We start from the raw sequence: 16,741 nt of genomic DNA on the forward strand, positions 1-16,741 counted from the left end.
TGGCCCATTTAGACATGTGTCAAGAAAAGGAGCTAGCTACTTCATTACCTGTACGGATGATTTCAGTCGTTATGGTTATGTTTACTTGCTTAAACATAAACATGAAGCCTTTGAAACATTCAAGCAGTTTAAAAATGAAGTTGAAAATCAAATCGGTAAAACCATCAAGATTCTTCGTTTGGATCGAGGTGGTGAATACTTAAGCCAAGAGTTTAAGGATTATCTTAAAGCATGTGGCATTGTCCAACAGCTTACTCCTCCATACACTCCTCAGCATAATGGAGTGTCTGAAAGGAGAAATCGAACCTTGCTAGACATGGTGAGATCAATGATGACCCGTACAACTCTCCCATTTTCGTTTTGGGATTATGCTCTGAGACTGTTGTACGCATTCTCAATATGGTTCCAACCAAGAAGGTTGACAAGACACCGTACAAATTATGGCATGGTGATGTCCCTAATTTGTCTTACTTAAGAGTCTAGGGATGTGAGGCACTTGTGAAACGCGATACGCCTGACAAACTTGAACCCAGGACTACTAAGTGCATCTTTGTCGGATACCCTAAGGAAACGATGGGTTACGACTTCTATGATCCCGCCAAAAACACTGTTCGTGTTGCTCGTTATGCTGAGTTCTTTGAAAAGAAGTTAGTTCAAGAGAACAGTGGGAGGATTGTAGAACTTCATGAGACTCAAGAGAAAGATGTGTCACCTTCTGAAGATACTAGCAATCATCAAATTGGGGGGGGGGGGGAATGTTCAAAGTGATGAACCTCAAGTCGATGATAATGAAGCGATTCCACTTCGTAGGTCTGAAAGGACAAGACGTCCTACCGAAAGACTATGTCTGATGGTAGAAGAAGACGTTGTTGGAGATCTCGATGAGCCTCCGAATTTCAACGTTGCATTATCAGATCCGGAATCTGACAAATGGCTTGAAGCTACGAAGGTGGAAATGAAATCCATGAAAGACAATCAAGTCTGGAGCTTAGTTGATCTTCCACAAAATGCTCAAACTGTTGGGTGTAAGTGGATCTTCAAGAAGAAGACTGACATGGATGGAAATGTACACACCTATAAAGCTCGTCTCGTGGCGAAAGGTTATACTCAACGTTTCGGTGTTGATTATGAAGAAACCTTTTCTCCATTTGCGGACATTAGAGCTATTAGGATTCTCTTAGCCATAGCAGCGTACTATGACTTTGAGATATGACAAATGGATGTTAAGACTGCCTTCTTAAATGGTTACTTGGATGAAGAAGTCTATATGGATCAACCGGAAGGTTTTATTGATCCGAAACATCCCAACAAAGTATGCAAGCTTCAAAGATCCATTTATGGACTAAAGCAAGCATCAAGAAGTTGGAATAAATGGTTTGATGAAGAAATAAAAATGTTTGGTTTCGTTCAAAATCCCGATGAGCCATGTGTATATCACAAAGCTAGTGGGAATAATGTTACTTTCCTTGTCTTGTATGTCGATGACATATTAATCATAGGAAAACTCATTCCAATGTTGCAAGATGTTAAATCCCATCTTGGAAAGTGTTTTGCCATGAAAGATTTAGGAGAAGCGGCATTCATTCTTGGAATCAAGATCTATCGAGATAGATCAAGGCGATTAATTGGACTAAGTCAAAGTGCTTATATTGATAAGATCTTGAAGCGATTCAAGATGGAGAACTCTAAGCGTGGGTCTATACCTATGCAAGAAAGACTTAGTTTATCTGTCAAACAAGGTGCTACTACGCCTAGTGAGGTGGAGCGTATGAGTAGAATTCCTTATGCTTCGGTTGTAGGATCTATTATGTATGTGGTTAGATGCACTAGACCCGATGTGGCGTTCGCGCAAAACATCGTTAGCCGATACCAACAGAATCCTGGTGAAAGCCATTGGATTGCTGTTAAAAATATTCTGAAGTACCTACGAGCTACTAAAGATATATTTTTGGTGTATGGAGGAAATCCAGACTTAGAGCTCAAAGTGACCGGATACTGTGATGCTGGATTTCAAACTGACAAAGACGACACGAAGTCTCAATCAGGATTCGTCTTCGTTTTAAACGGAGGAGCTGTGGACTGGAAAAGCAAGAAGCAAGCCACAGTCGCCATGTCTGCAACAGAGTCTGAGTACATTGCCGTCTCAGAAGCCGCAATGGAAGCAGTCTGAATAAGGAAGTTCATTAGCGGGCTTGACGTGATCCCCTTAAATGAATTACCCACTGATTTGTACTGTGATAATACCGGTGCATTAATCATTGCCAACGAACCCGGAGTTCAGAAAGGTGCCAGACATTATGCTAGACGATATCACTTTGTTCGAGAGCAGATCGAACTGGGAGAGATCAATTTACTCAAAGTTCACACAGATTTTAACTTAGCTGATCCTTTCACAAAAGCTTTGTCTAGGCCCAAGCTTGAAAGGCATGCCGATGGCATAACACTTAAATTAGCTAGTTATTTCATGTAAATCTGTTGTTTCAGTATTTGGATAAAGGATGTTGAACGATTTATATTTTCTATAATGAAATAAAGTACTTGATATGTTTGATTTCATTCAATATTAAATTGTGTCTTATATTTGCATGTTTAATCCTTGAATATTTTATTTAATATTTTATATATTATTAAATATTCTAAATTGTCCATTGTCGATTAATTATATGGGAATATAATTAAATGAAGACAAATGTGAGTGATTGGTTATATTCTTGGAATATGTAATGGATGGTTCCCACCAAACTCACATGATATCCATAGTGGATGCATATCGGACTACCCCACTAACGTATTATCAGTTTATGGATCGACGTCATTAAGTGAAATTCGCAAATGGTTATTTTTTATTGATCCTTTGACTTGAGATACAAGTAGGTCAGCATATATGAATCGCATTTACTTGATATAGCTCTAACTCACCTGAATAAGGGGGTACATAAAGGGCTATTTTCAGAAAACGTCGTGAAATATGATGACTGACACGTGTAGTCAATATAGGATTTGTTCCTTCAATTTGAAATTGAAGTATGATACCGTTTGGCGCCCTCATTAGAACTAATTAAGATGTTTGCATGGCCGTGCCCAAATAAATCCAGATGGTTCTCAATTATATTTGGTAATCATTAATTAGTTATAAAATGAGAAACATAATCGTTAAATTATGAAATGATCTCAATCCATATTCATATTTAACAAAGGTATCAGAACAAAGGGATAATAAATACCTTAACCATTTAAAACTGTACTTAAATGTTTTCGGGAGCATTGGCGTGTTGCTAGACGCTTACCAATGTTATTACCTTCATTCGTTACGAGCTCAAGTGGGAGCTGTTAGAATATGATCACGTAAAATGAACGTATGTCCGAAAAGTATTTAAGCCTACGGGGTCACACCTCAACGTGAATGTAACTATAAATTGATTAATATATTAAATGTAATTTATTAATTAATTTGATCACGAAAAACAAACGGAGGTTCGTTAAAAGTTAACGGTACTTAACTAACGGACTTAACGGAAAAGAGTTGGAATTAGGAAACACTTAGGAAACCCCTCTAGAATGTTCTAAAGGGGGGGGGGGACGGTCGACTAGGGCCTCAAAACCCTCAAGACTTGGTCATTAAGTTCCTAAACACTATAAATAGAGGCCTAGGTTAATTGTTTTGTCACGCACAATTAATTAGGTTTTCTAAAACCCTAAAAATCTCTTCTCTCTCCCTCCTTCTTGGTTCGTTCGACCTCCACATGAAAAAAGGTGTTTTTGGTTTTTGTTTGGGTCGAAATTAATAGCTAGAAACAAAGGGTTGTTCGGTTCGTGATCAAGTACTAGCATACATACGTTCCAATGTTGAGTGTGCAATTGTAGAGAGGTTAATTTAAACCTTGTTTTTGTTTTAATCTCTCCATTATAAGGTACATATTCTATACTTTGGTTAATTAATTAAACTGCATAGATCCTGTCTTCCGTTGCGCGCTTTGTGATTTAATATGATAAATAGTTATATAACCCAACACTTGCAACTTTGCAAGAGACAAAAGTTCTTGTTACCCCGTTAAAGCTAGAATGGAAGTCACCCAATTCAAAAAAATCAAAAACCGAATCGATAACATCACGAAAAATATGTGTTAGTTGGAGCATTTGAGTGAGGGACAAGGGGTAGGGGTGTTCATTATTTGGTTTCACCCGGAAAACCGCCTAATCCAATTGGATTTGGGTTAACTGGGTTTGGGTTGTTTGGATTTCGTCGGTTAATTGGTTATAACCGAATAAAAGTATCGGGTATTGGATTGGTTTTGGGTAAAAAAATAAAATTTGGGGCCCAAACCGAAACCCGATAAGTTAATATTGATGAACTTGGTTATATATATCGCGTAGTCAAAATGCAAGTATTCTAGAATAATTGTAGTATAATATCATGAAGACAACACCATCACTATATTTATGTAGTTAATTGACTTAAGATATGTTACAAATTTAGTTCTAATTTACTATCCATGATAAGTCGTTATATATGTTTAGTTTAATTTTTGAATCATTTTACATTTTCGGATTTATTGGGCCCCAATCCATTTAAACCGAATGTTTTTTGGATGGTTTGGATCGGGTGTTTACATTTTTGGATTGGGTATTGGTTGGTTAAATTTTTATTTAAAACCCGATTAAACTAAACCGACTAACCTTATTAAACCGAAACCCGACCGTTTGAACACCCCTACCAAGGGGGACAAGATGGTAGTGTTAGAACGCGGTGTGTACGGGCTGCCAAAAGAGGGAAGCTAGAGGTTGAAGTTAAAGATGGGTCCTCTTCTCTTTACGCGTATTCTTCAATTCCCATATATTGGTTTCCCTAGTTAGTAAAGGGACATGTTCCGTGGATCCTCACTTAAAACCATTATTTTATTATTATGTTATTTACATGTGATTCGTTACATAAACTCATAAAGTATCGTACCTTAGTGATAGAACGTAACATGGTTTGTGTTACATTACCATTTTATGCACACAAATGACTTATCGTTTTTTCCATCATGTTTGGGTTTAAATGATATCGAGCATGATCGTTTATGTATATTTAGAATTCTTTGATGTTTAATGTTAAGTCGTTGATAAAGTAACTATTATTTGAAATCAAGTGAGTGATATTTCATATTTTCATTATAGGAAATGATATTGGTACTATCTCTTTTAATTAATTTAGCAAATCCATGTATTAAATGCTTATACAGTATGCTATAAAAACTGTACTGCATACTAAATTAATCAAAGCGAATGGTATGGATGCCATTTTCTCTTTCATTATATAGGTAGTTAATTAAACTAAATATATTTGGTAAAGAAAAAAGAAAAACTAAAGCGTTCTTTATTTAAATTTGAAGAAAAAATACATTTTCACTATATGATTAATGCACTGAAAAAAAAACAATTTTTCTAATGGTAATTTTGGGCTTAACAACATATTTATTTTCGTATACCCGACTATAATTTAAAAGGAAACTCAATATGTGAAAACCTCGCTCTATGATATTTCTTCATACTTCACTGAATTAATGAAGTTGATCGGAAAAAAAAATGTAGATTGACTTCCCTTAAAGCTAGGAAAAAGAAAAGAAAAATGAAGGTAAGAAACGTGTAGCATAAGTTCGAGTTATTTGTCATCGTGTCCTTCAGTTTTGATCCGTTGGATCATATGAAGCTTTTATCGGCTTAAAAGCCATAACAATATCGTTCAAATGTCAAAACACATTTCATCTGATTTTTAATTTTTACTATCTACTATTTAAAATTAATAACTTTACTCCAACATATACCGATACAACCTATATATTTTAACTAGCAATCGGTATAAAATAGATAACATATGGATCAAAGGCGCCTCAACATAATAGGGGGCCTAAAGCATATTTTTACTACGAGGCTTTTCAAATTAATAGAATTAATTGATTTTATGAATGCGTTTAACATGTTTTCAACATAGCACCGTTGCTTATTCATGATTTCGCATATACAACATGTAACTATGTAAGTGAACATATTCACATATCACATAATTTTATATTTTTATGTTTCTTATGTTCCAAAACTTTTTTGTAATTCTTATTTGTATTAGATTCCATGTATAATTATAAAAATATGAGGGCTTTTAAGTTTGGGGGCCTAAAGCCCTTGCTACACTTGTTTTACCCTTAAACCACTACATCCGGACATAATTGTATCGGGTACTTCTTGTTTCAAACGGCGTATCACAATTATATTGCTAATGCATGCGATAATAATACTTGATGACATCCATTAGTATCCATCACCAGATGGAATAAGGACAAATATCTTTGTAAACCTCCTATGCATCACCATATCCTTCTATTTACACAAATTTTGAGATCTGCCAACGGGATAAATACTTAAAATGAAAATAAACTTTGATCATACTAACCGAACCATCTAAGTGTAGGTCATTTTTTTAGAATGACAGTAGAAATATTATTAAAACCAAACAACTAGCAAGAAACTAGATCAATGAAGAGTACATACAACCAGAGATACAACACAGAATTTGTAACACCCATCTTGAAAAATACTGGATTTCTTTTTTTTTTTAAAATAATTATATAGACAAATAAAGACCACACGTAGTAGAAAATGTCTTATTGAATGAAAATATAGTCAACCGTGACCCGAGTTGACAATCACATGTTTTAAATGGTGTTACTAACCAATCTCAAAGACATCAATAAAAGAAACCTAAAATACAATCCACGGGCCAACACAAATCCCAAATAAAATTGCATTATTAAAAGTCTAAAATATAACTAGCAACTATGGCCCCTGAAAGACTAATTAAGGACACTAGTCTACCCACTGCTCGTCTCACACGCCTTTATCCCTGCTACTCTGCGAGACACAATCACAAGTACAACAAGTGTCATCTTATAAGGCTGAGTAAAATAGAGGTTTTATACATATATCTCAAAACAGTTTATAAAACAGTTTTATGTATATACATTACCACAATTAGTTACCAACCCGCAAGTAACCTGCATATAAATCATAACATATATACCACAAATAGGACCAACACACAAATTCTATCAATGTGCCTATCATTTAGCTCATAAGGGTTCCTACCAAAAGGAATTCTATGTCTATTGCGAAGACCACTATAAATGCGTATAGCTTAACACGAGCCTTCGACTTAAAGCTTATGCCACAATATAATCACACATATAGGTAGGCTGGCCAATAGACCCGATGGGTGCCTACTATCCGACTTGATGTGTAAGCAGTAAGGCGGTACATCGGTGTCGTTCAGGAAAGGCATAACCAATTCCTGGAGAAAGTGCTATACACGATATGTAGCTAGCCTACACACTTACTCAATCACATATTTCCACCTAGGGTTATGTCTAGAATACCCGTGGACCCGTAAATAGCATAGTACCAATCACACGATGCACTATGGGATAAGCTTATCGCGAAACACTTAATTATACATTTATACTAGAGTTCTCACAATCTACAGGATAGCAACAACACTTGCTTACCTATAACTACAGGGCCCTTATCAAGTGCACAAGTGATATCACACAAGGAAGCCTATTTTGCAAATAAAAATGGTGTCTAAATATACTTATGGGATTATGGCATTGGAGTGTAACGAACTATGATTCAATGGTTATGTAATGTAGTGACCTTTCAAATTGGCTATCAGATGTAATTACCTTTCATTTTAGTTCTTTTAATGTATCGGTTGACTTGTTGTACCGGTAGTCGGTAACAATGTTAGTTTTACTTTGGGATTATGGCACTAGAGTGTAATCAACTATGACTGAATGGTTATGTTATGTAGTGATCTTTAAAACTGTCTATCTGATGTAAGAACCTCTCATTTATGTACTTTTGATGTACCGGTTGACATGTTGTACGGTCATGGTTACGGTTTATGAACTCTGACGAAATAGATGGTCAATGGTGTGGATGGTCTTAGACTCTGACAAGTTTGTAGTGGGTGGTCTCGGTCTCTTTTTTCTTCCATTCAAGAGGTGCGGTCATCTCTTCACCGTCTCCACTTCCGGACACGTGCCACCGCTGATTGCCACCAATAAAATAAACAAATGTCAACCGCCACCCTGAAAACCACCGTTATAATTCTTTGTCAAATTCCCCCTTTTTACCCCATTGTAAACCAAAGTTGCTGGATCTTGATTGTGGTGGGGATGGGATCGTCGGATCTTTATGGTTAACGGTGATGGGGTGATCATAACACAATCCGATTTGGGGATTAGGGTTTGAGTATGATTATTATTGAATCATGTTCTGAAATCAATAAATGTATATATGCATCTATCTATATCTAGTGTTGATTTGTGTTCGGGATTGAAGTTAAACACTTAGTTACAGTTTCACATTAAATTAGCCGGAGAAGATAACCAGAGTATAAACTCGTCTGAGTAACCCGGTAGGATACATCGAGTGAACAAAACAGAGAGGTTCTTACATCAATTTTAACACTTTCGTAGGTTACTACATTACACAATCATTAACTCATAGTTGGTTACACTCCGGTGCCTTAATCCCTATTTTTTTTTACGTCCAACGTGGCATTACCGGTTACAAATAGGATGTTACCCGGTAGGATACATTAAAAGAACAAAAATGGAAGGTACTTACATCAGATAACCAATTTAAAAGGTCACTACATTACATAACCATTTAGTCATACTAGGTTACATTCCGGTGCCATAATCCCTATACTTAAAAAATCGGTTATCTAATTAAAAAGGGGTTTTTATATCCATGAAAAAAAATCAGTTTTTTTCTTTATAATAGAAACCCTCTTCATAAAAACCGATTGTAAAAGGGCTCTCTATAACCCTTCAAAACAGGTCTCCTTTACTTTTTTGTAGTAGTGGATCATGGCAATCTTATGATTACTAGTGTCACTACAAACAAACAAACATATAGCAAGGTTCAATGACATGGAGTATCAATCAATGTCAATACAACACATGATATATAAGTCATGGGACAAACACCAAATCCCAGGTTCCGGCCAAGTCTCATTTCACAAGTTCCCAAAGTCGCAAATGTAACATTTCGCAAGTTCCCAAAGTCACAAATGTAACGTAAATGCCTTCTCATCAAAGCCCCAACAACACAAGGACCCAAAAGTTCATTTAATCATGTTTATATTTAGAAATGCATTTTGATCATTTCTCGCAGTGTAAATCCAAAATCTTACCTCAAATTAGATAATAATATAACTTAACCCGTCACTTGTCAAATGTTCGGACACCTGAATAAATACAGTAACATCAATTACTAGCCATTTCAACATGTCATAAAATTTGCACTCATGTATGTCGTAATGTACAACTAGCTTCATTAATATATAGTTTCAAAACATGAAGTTTATTACTAATAATTAATTGTTACATGCCTACATAACTTAAATTTCATGAATCTCATGTATATATTTGCTTATATATATGCATCCACGTAGGCTTATTTGTTTAGTTAAACCATGACATCTCCTTACTGACAAATTCTATCACCATATAGATGTAGTTATCCTTAAGAGAAATAAACTAGTACCATCTACGTACTCGATCTAGAAGTTACGAGTAGATATGTATTGCAGCTTTTGTGACTTAAAAAATATAACAGAATTCTAGTTCATGCATTTTATACCCGTAGAATAACATGACATCCATATATCTATCAAAACTCACGTGTATTAGCATAAAGAAAGAATGAGATTCATGTTTAAGTATTACTCACTCCGTCTCAATTTAAATGTCACATTGATTAACTTTGACCGTAAATAACTTTGTTTGTATATAGTAGTTGATGAAATTTATATGAACGAAAAGTACATTAAAAACTCAATCTATTCATATATATTATATCAAGTATTAAATGACACAAACAAAGTTATTTACAGTCAAAGTTAGTCAACGTGACATTAAAATTGGGACGGAGGGAGTAATTAATATGTTGAAAATACTCCTTTGAGATATGAACTAATCCCTAATCTATTGAAATTACTCACATGCCGACTCCAAATCTAAAGTTAATCTTTATAAAGCTTTTCGTATTAATTGTCGTACGTATGTTATTCTTCTTAACTATATATATGTACTTAATGCCCACATGCAGATTCATGTATTCAGCATTACATAAATTCTATGACAAAACCTTAAAGGATCGACTCCATATAAATATTACGATCAAGTTAATATATAACATGATGGTTAGTTGTTGGACTTTGTTATATATTTTTGAATAAGTCGTAGTTTTTAATTCTATTTCACAGTTCACGAATGCACAACTTATGTTATAATTAAGCTAGACAAGAAAGTAAATAAGAAGGTAATCAACAAGAACAATGACAAGTTCAAATGTAATAAATCTATGCAAGTATATCATATGTATCATTGATTAAACGATGAATACATGGTCGATATTACAAACTTGACTTACAAGAATACAAATGAACAAAGTAATTGCTAAGTCTAGACACACTACAAACTTATACAATTACAAGTGACACACACTTTTGAGGTGACAAACACGCTTGATACAATGCGGCTGTGTTGCCTTTTATAGAGAGAAATTAGGGCAACACAACTTTCCTTTGATAACGACTCGATGGTGGTTGTCGATGTCTTATTGGCTCCTTGTACTTCCATGCAAAAGCCCTTGTCTTCTTAACCAAAACGGGTATGAAAGAGAGAACCCTTGAATTAGTCCCAACTGTACCTTAGCCATACAAGGAAACTTACAGTTGGAAGAACCACCATGTGACTTTTGTCTTCATCTGGTTTGAATTCTTCCCGCCATGACAAACATTTTGGGCAGCATACAACCCGCTGAAGAGAGTCACTGGACTCGCTGACGACACACGTCAGCGAGCAAGTCTTATCAGCGAATCCAAGACTCAACAATCTCCCCCTATTCGCTGAGGAGACTTGCTGAGTAGATAAGACTTAGAAAATAATGAAGTGTGGAAGAAAGATGTCTTTTATATCATCAAAGAATATTATTAGCTGAAGCATAAAGCTTTTACAAAGTAAGACATCTAAAGATTAGCAGATTCAATCTCCCAAGCGTCCTCTTGATTGGCAATCCTCAGCACTGGATCATTTCTTCTATGAGGCTTCAACAACTCTTCATCAATTTTGCTGATGAACCATGTGGCACTTGCTAACTTGGAGAATCTCTTTCTGATGCTGATGAGAAACCCAGTGGAAGCTTTTTCAATCTCTGCCAATCTGAATGAGAGTTGATCATTCTGAAAGTTTTGGAAGAATATGCCAGCAGGGGACTCCAATATTCTCCCTTCTTCAAATACACTTCTGGGAAGCAATCGAAGATTTAAGGTGGCGTCACCAGCTAGAGGCGGAAGGGCTGCTGGCAAGGTTTGATGCATTTCTTTTCTTTTCCTTTGTATTTTCTTGCCAGCAGACATTGAGATAGCTGCTGGAGCTCCAATTACTAGCCTCAGCATAGGCAAATCACATTTGAACTTCGTTTCAAAGCCTCTTGCCTTCTCAAAGTACTCCCTCAGCATATTCTTCAGATTGATCGTAGCTGGGGGCCTTTTTGTCTTTAATAAGCATGTACACTTCAGCCCATTCAGAGGCACTCAAAGTGGTTGCCTTGACACCTTCATACCTGACAGGCTTGTCAGCACCTTCTCTTAAAATCTTCAACTTAGTCTTTAGGCCCATGTCAGCACGAAAGGCTTCAGCAACCACTATTCTTTGTGGCCTTCTCCTGTCATTCATGTATTTGAGCCACTTAGCCTTTTCTTCATCAAATTTGGCTCTTTTTTCACTCAGCTGCTTCTCTACTTCATCATGTTTATGTCTGTAGAGAGCCTCAGCACCACCTGTTTGTAGAATCATTTTCTACTCAGCATCCAATTAATCTTTTTCAAGGAGTGGCATCTGTCTGATGAATTCCAAGTTTTTCTTTTCTTTTTCTTGGTTCTCTTTGATTTTGTCAGCTCCTTGATGGCTTCTTCTTGAGTTTTACCCTCAGTAGTCAAGGCTGAATGTCAATCATTTGATGTTGATGACCTGCTGAGGATTGGATGGTCAGAGATTCAGCAGAGAGGGAGGTGGAAGCAGCTAGAGGTTTCTTGAAGAATCCAGACCCCGTGAGCTGTCTCCTCTGACTATCAGTCAACGGAGTGATTTCAGCATTTGCCAGATATCGACTGTGAAAGATTGGCAACATTTCACGAGTTCTGTCTACAGCCATTTCCTGAGCGAACCCAGCTTCCCATACAGCTATGATGGTTTCAGGTTCCATTTGCTCAGCTTCTTCAAAAATTTCAAGCTGGGGAGACTTGAAAACAACTATCTGCTGCTCCCCTTCAGCATTTACTTCTTCAGTCTCCCCTTCAGCACCAGCAGGGGGAGCTTCAGTATCCATTTTTGTCTCTCCCTCAACACCAGCAAGGGGAGCGTTCACATTTTTCTCGCTGACAGCCACTATTGCCAGTTCATTGATTTGTGTTTAGTGGCTACAGCAGTGTCATCTTCTTCTTTTTCTTCAAGTACCTTGTCAACTGAGGCTTCATAAACATTATGTACCGCATTGTTAACTGCCTCAGTGAAAAGGTTCAGGATGGCAGCATCCACTTTCTCCCCCTTGGAGGTTGTATCATTAATAACAACCTCCACTGTTGCTATTGGAGTTGCCTGCTACTGAAGAAGTTGGGACAACATATGCTTGATTTCCCCAACTTCTCTTTCTAAGTTCTCTTGGCGCTTACGATCTTCCTCAGTGAATGAGACATGAGGAGGAAGACTGGCCACTTGAGTTTCCAAGGCATTTATGGCCTTGGTGTTGCTTTCAACCTGGGAGATGAGAGGAGAAACCAGGTCAGCAACCCTTTTTGCCTCAGCAGCATGCCTTCTTAGCTGAAAAGAGAACAACATTTCCAATCTTGCATAGCGATCGGGAGAAACCTCGAATGGCTTGCTGACCTCTTTTGATGACATTAGTGTAAGTGCGCAGCTTCTCTTGATCAGCATCCATCGAAACTGATTTTTCTTTAAGTGTCTTGATGCTGGCAGTGTTGTCATTCTGCTTTTTGTACCAGCTTTCCAAGATCTTCACCAATCTGTCATCTTCATGACTTTTGAGTTGAACAGCGAGTGTGGCAGCCTTGGTGAGATCATTTAGCTGGTTTTCCACACTGGCTAGCATATCAGAAGAATGAGTAGAGTAAGAGATACCCAACTCTTCGGCAGTTTGAGGTTCGATAGGCATGGCAGCAGATGAGCACCCAGGAACACTTTGGAAGGAAGAGGGCATGCCAAGGGAAAGCATGGTGTTCACTGATTGCATGGGTGGAGTCTGAGGTCTGGCAGAAAGAGTCAGCACCTCAGTTTCTACAACATTCGCTGCTGCATTATTATCAACAGCAGCTTCTTCAAAATTTTCAATGATGGCTGCTGCATTATCATCAGCAGCAGCCTCTTCAGCATCAACCTCCATATCACTCGCTTCAAGTTCATCAGCCTGGTTGGAGGAATCCAGCTGGAATTCATCAACCATGAAATCACCTAACTCCAGGTCACTCTCCTAATCATCAATACCAACATCAGTACCAACACTTTCCACCAAGATTTCTTGTACGACAACCTCAGCACCCTCAACCAGATTTCCTTCACCACCACCTTCAGATTGAACAACACCAGTTGCTACAACCTCTTCAGCACCTTCATCACCCACCTGCCTTCTCTCAAAAGAAAATTTTGAGGGGTTAGGGGAACCGGGTGCCTCAGCATCAGTGTGTTGTGTCACTGATGCATCATCGGCCGTAGAATGTGCTGTCTCTAGCATCACCTGTGATTTGGCTGCTGACAACGACTCATAGGGTTGAGAAGAAGAAAAGGGAAGTATTTGTGGGGTTGACTCAACTCTAATGGGCTGGGGTGGCCCTTGATCTTCACTAACCTCGCCTACAGAAGATTGAGGTGGCTGCTTGCGGTTACCCTTTTTCTCGTCAGCAGCCTTTTTTGAGACTGCTGATGGGCTAGCTGGGTTTCTAGTGTCCTTGGGCAGTGAGGACTTCTTAACCTTAGTGGGTTGGCCCTTTGGTACTCGTTGCTGCTATTTTGGGACAGCAGCAGGAGGTGAAGTGGAAGATGTAACTTGTGCTTTCTTAGTTTTCTTGGGAGCTTTGGAGGCTGTTGGGGGATTATCAGCATACCAGCTCCAGCAGTGTTCTGCTTATATATGTCAGGGTACGTAGTAAACAGTACCTGTTTCATCGCTGAAGTGAGCACAACGTACTTGGAGTCAAATTGCCTAGGGTCACAAGCAGGAATTTTATATAGAGAGCTTGCAACCCTTGGGGAGAGAATGAATTGAGCACCTTCAGGGAGATACTTGTCTTTTAACTCGCGCTTGAAGATCAGCGAGAGAAAACGTGCAAAAGGCACTGAGCTCGAACGATTCTTTATTGTGACCTTCCCCTTCAGGTCTTCAAAAATTATGCTGGCAAAGTCAATGTTGCGACCATTTGCCAGCGCATTTATCATTTGCATTTGAGCAGCAGTGGCTTGATCAAAAGAGCCACTGTTGCCACCAAGACACTTGATGACGTGAGTGAACAGCAGCCTCTATAAACCTGAAAATACTTATTTTGAGGATTGCTGTGCACAGGTTGTGCTGGTTCCATGTTGGTCCCATACCCAATGGTTAACAACCATTCTTTCCAAACTGCAGTGGGGACCAAATGAACTTATGGATGCTCTTCCGATTGTTTGGGAAGACAAAGAGCATCTCTCAGCAAATCAATTGAGATGGAGATGGAGTGTTCTCCATTCATCACAGTGCCAGTAATGGTACTGTTGGCAACTTTGTAGTCACACGTCCACCAAAACTCCCTTAGGAGGTGGACACACATCTCTTTGGGATCACTGTAAATGGCTTTTCTTACAGGACATCCCATGATGAAGTCGAGCATTGAGAAGTATCCCTTGATTTTGGATGGGATCTCTTCAGATTCCAGATAGTTATTGGCCTTAATGACCAATTTGGAAGCTTGAAAAGACACTTGATTCAAGGGGCAAATGCCTTCATTATCATAAACTTTAGATGTGAGATAGGAGAGATTATTTTCAGGGATTTGTTGTTGTTGTTGTTCATGAACATTTTCGGATGGAGAAGACATTTGAATGATGAAGATAGGAGTAAATATGAACGAGAATGAGAATTTGAAGAGATTGAAAAGATTTGGGAAATATGAGAGAATTTGGGAAGATTTGAGAGAAAAATGAACGTAAAAGATGGAGAAGTGGAAGGGATTTGCATATATATGGCATGGATATGGGCCCCATGACTGCAATAAGTGAGTCATCACATGTACTCTCTTTCATACGTGGCATAAAATATTGTTATTTTATATAAACAAAACTGTATAAATGTACGTATGTGAGTTGTATAATGTGACAACTTGAACCACGATTTCAACTGTACTTGAGTACATACGACGCGTACAGTGTACAAGTTGCCCATTTGGGAGAAAATCGAGGTAACCGTTTGAGATATATAATAAAATATTAACAAGAATACGTAGTGGAATACACTAGGATAACTAGAGGTATCCACTGAAGAGTCATTTTTTTTAAAACAAATTTGGTTACCAAGTTTTTAGTCAGCAACTCAAAGAAAGAGAGAGGTGGTCGCTGACTAACTTTATACAATTTTTGGCAAATTGTCAGCCATCAACGGATTTTAGAAGTCTTACCAGCAGTCGTTTGCTGCTGGACTAGATAGGGACTTTCAATACCCTATTACTTTTATTATGTTTTTTCCCAAAGCATCAGGGATCAACGGTTTTTAGAAGTTTTCACCAGCAGCCGTTTGCTGCTGGACTAGATAGGGACTTTCAACACCTTATTACTTTTATTATGTTTTTTTCCCAAAGCATCAGGGATCAACGAATTTTATTTGTCTTTACCAGCAGCCGTTTGCTGCTGGACTAGATAGGGACTTTCAGCACCCTATTACTTTTGTTATGCTTTTTCCCAAAGCATCAGGGATCAACAAATTTTATTTGTCTTTACCAGCAGCCGTTTGCTGCTGGACTAGATAGAAACTTTTAGCTCTCTATTGCCTTTCTGTTCAGCAAGTAAGACATACTTGAACTCGCTGAAGTGATCTTGACGAAAGTCAAGAGTTAACTTACAAGAGAGATGTAAGCTAAGTAGCAGAATCACCATTCAGCATTCCCAACCTGCTGACTAGATCCTTGAATCTTTTTTCATCTAAAGGTTTAGTGAAAATGTCAGCAAGTTGATTATTGGTGGGGATGAAGTAAATTTCAACATCCCCTTTCATGACATGGTCACGAAGGAAGTGATACCTAGTGTCTATGTGTTTTGTTTTGGAATGTTGAACAAGATTATGTGTACGTAATGACAATAGCGCTTGTATTGTCACACATGATGGGGTATGCAACTAAGTCAAAGTTTGAATCTTTGGGATACCAAAGACCTAAGGAGGAAGTCCCTTTGAGATATTTGAAGATACGCTTGACAGCGAGTAAGTGAGACTCCCCGGGGGATGCTTGATATCTTGCACAAAGGCAAGTAGCAAACATGATATCAGGATGACTCGCTGTGAGATACATCAGTGAGCCTATCATCCCACGATAGTGAGTGGGGTTCACATGCTTCCCATCTGGGTCAGCATGGAGATTATTTTGGGGAGACATAGAAGT

Source organism: Erigeron canadensis, chromosome 1 (genome assembly GCF_010389155.1).
Source record: "Erigeron canadensis isolate Cc75 chromosome 1, C_canadensis_v1, whole genome shotgun sequence".
Taxonomy (NCBI): domain Eukaryota; kingdom Viridiplantae; phylum Streptophyta; class Magnoliopsida; order Asterales; family Asteraceae; genus Erigeron; species Erigeron canadensis.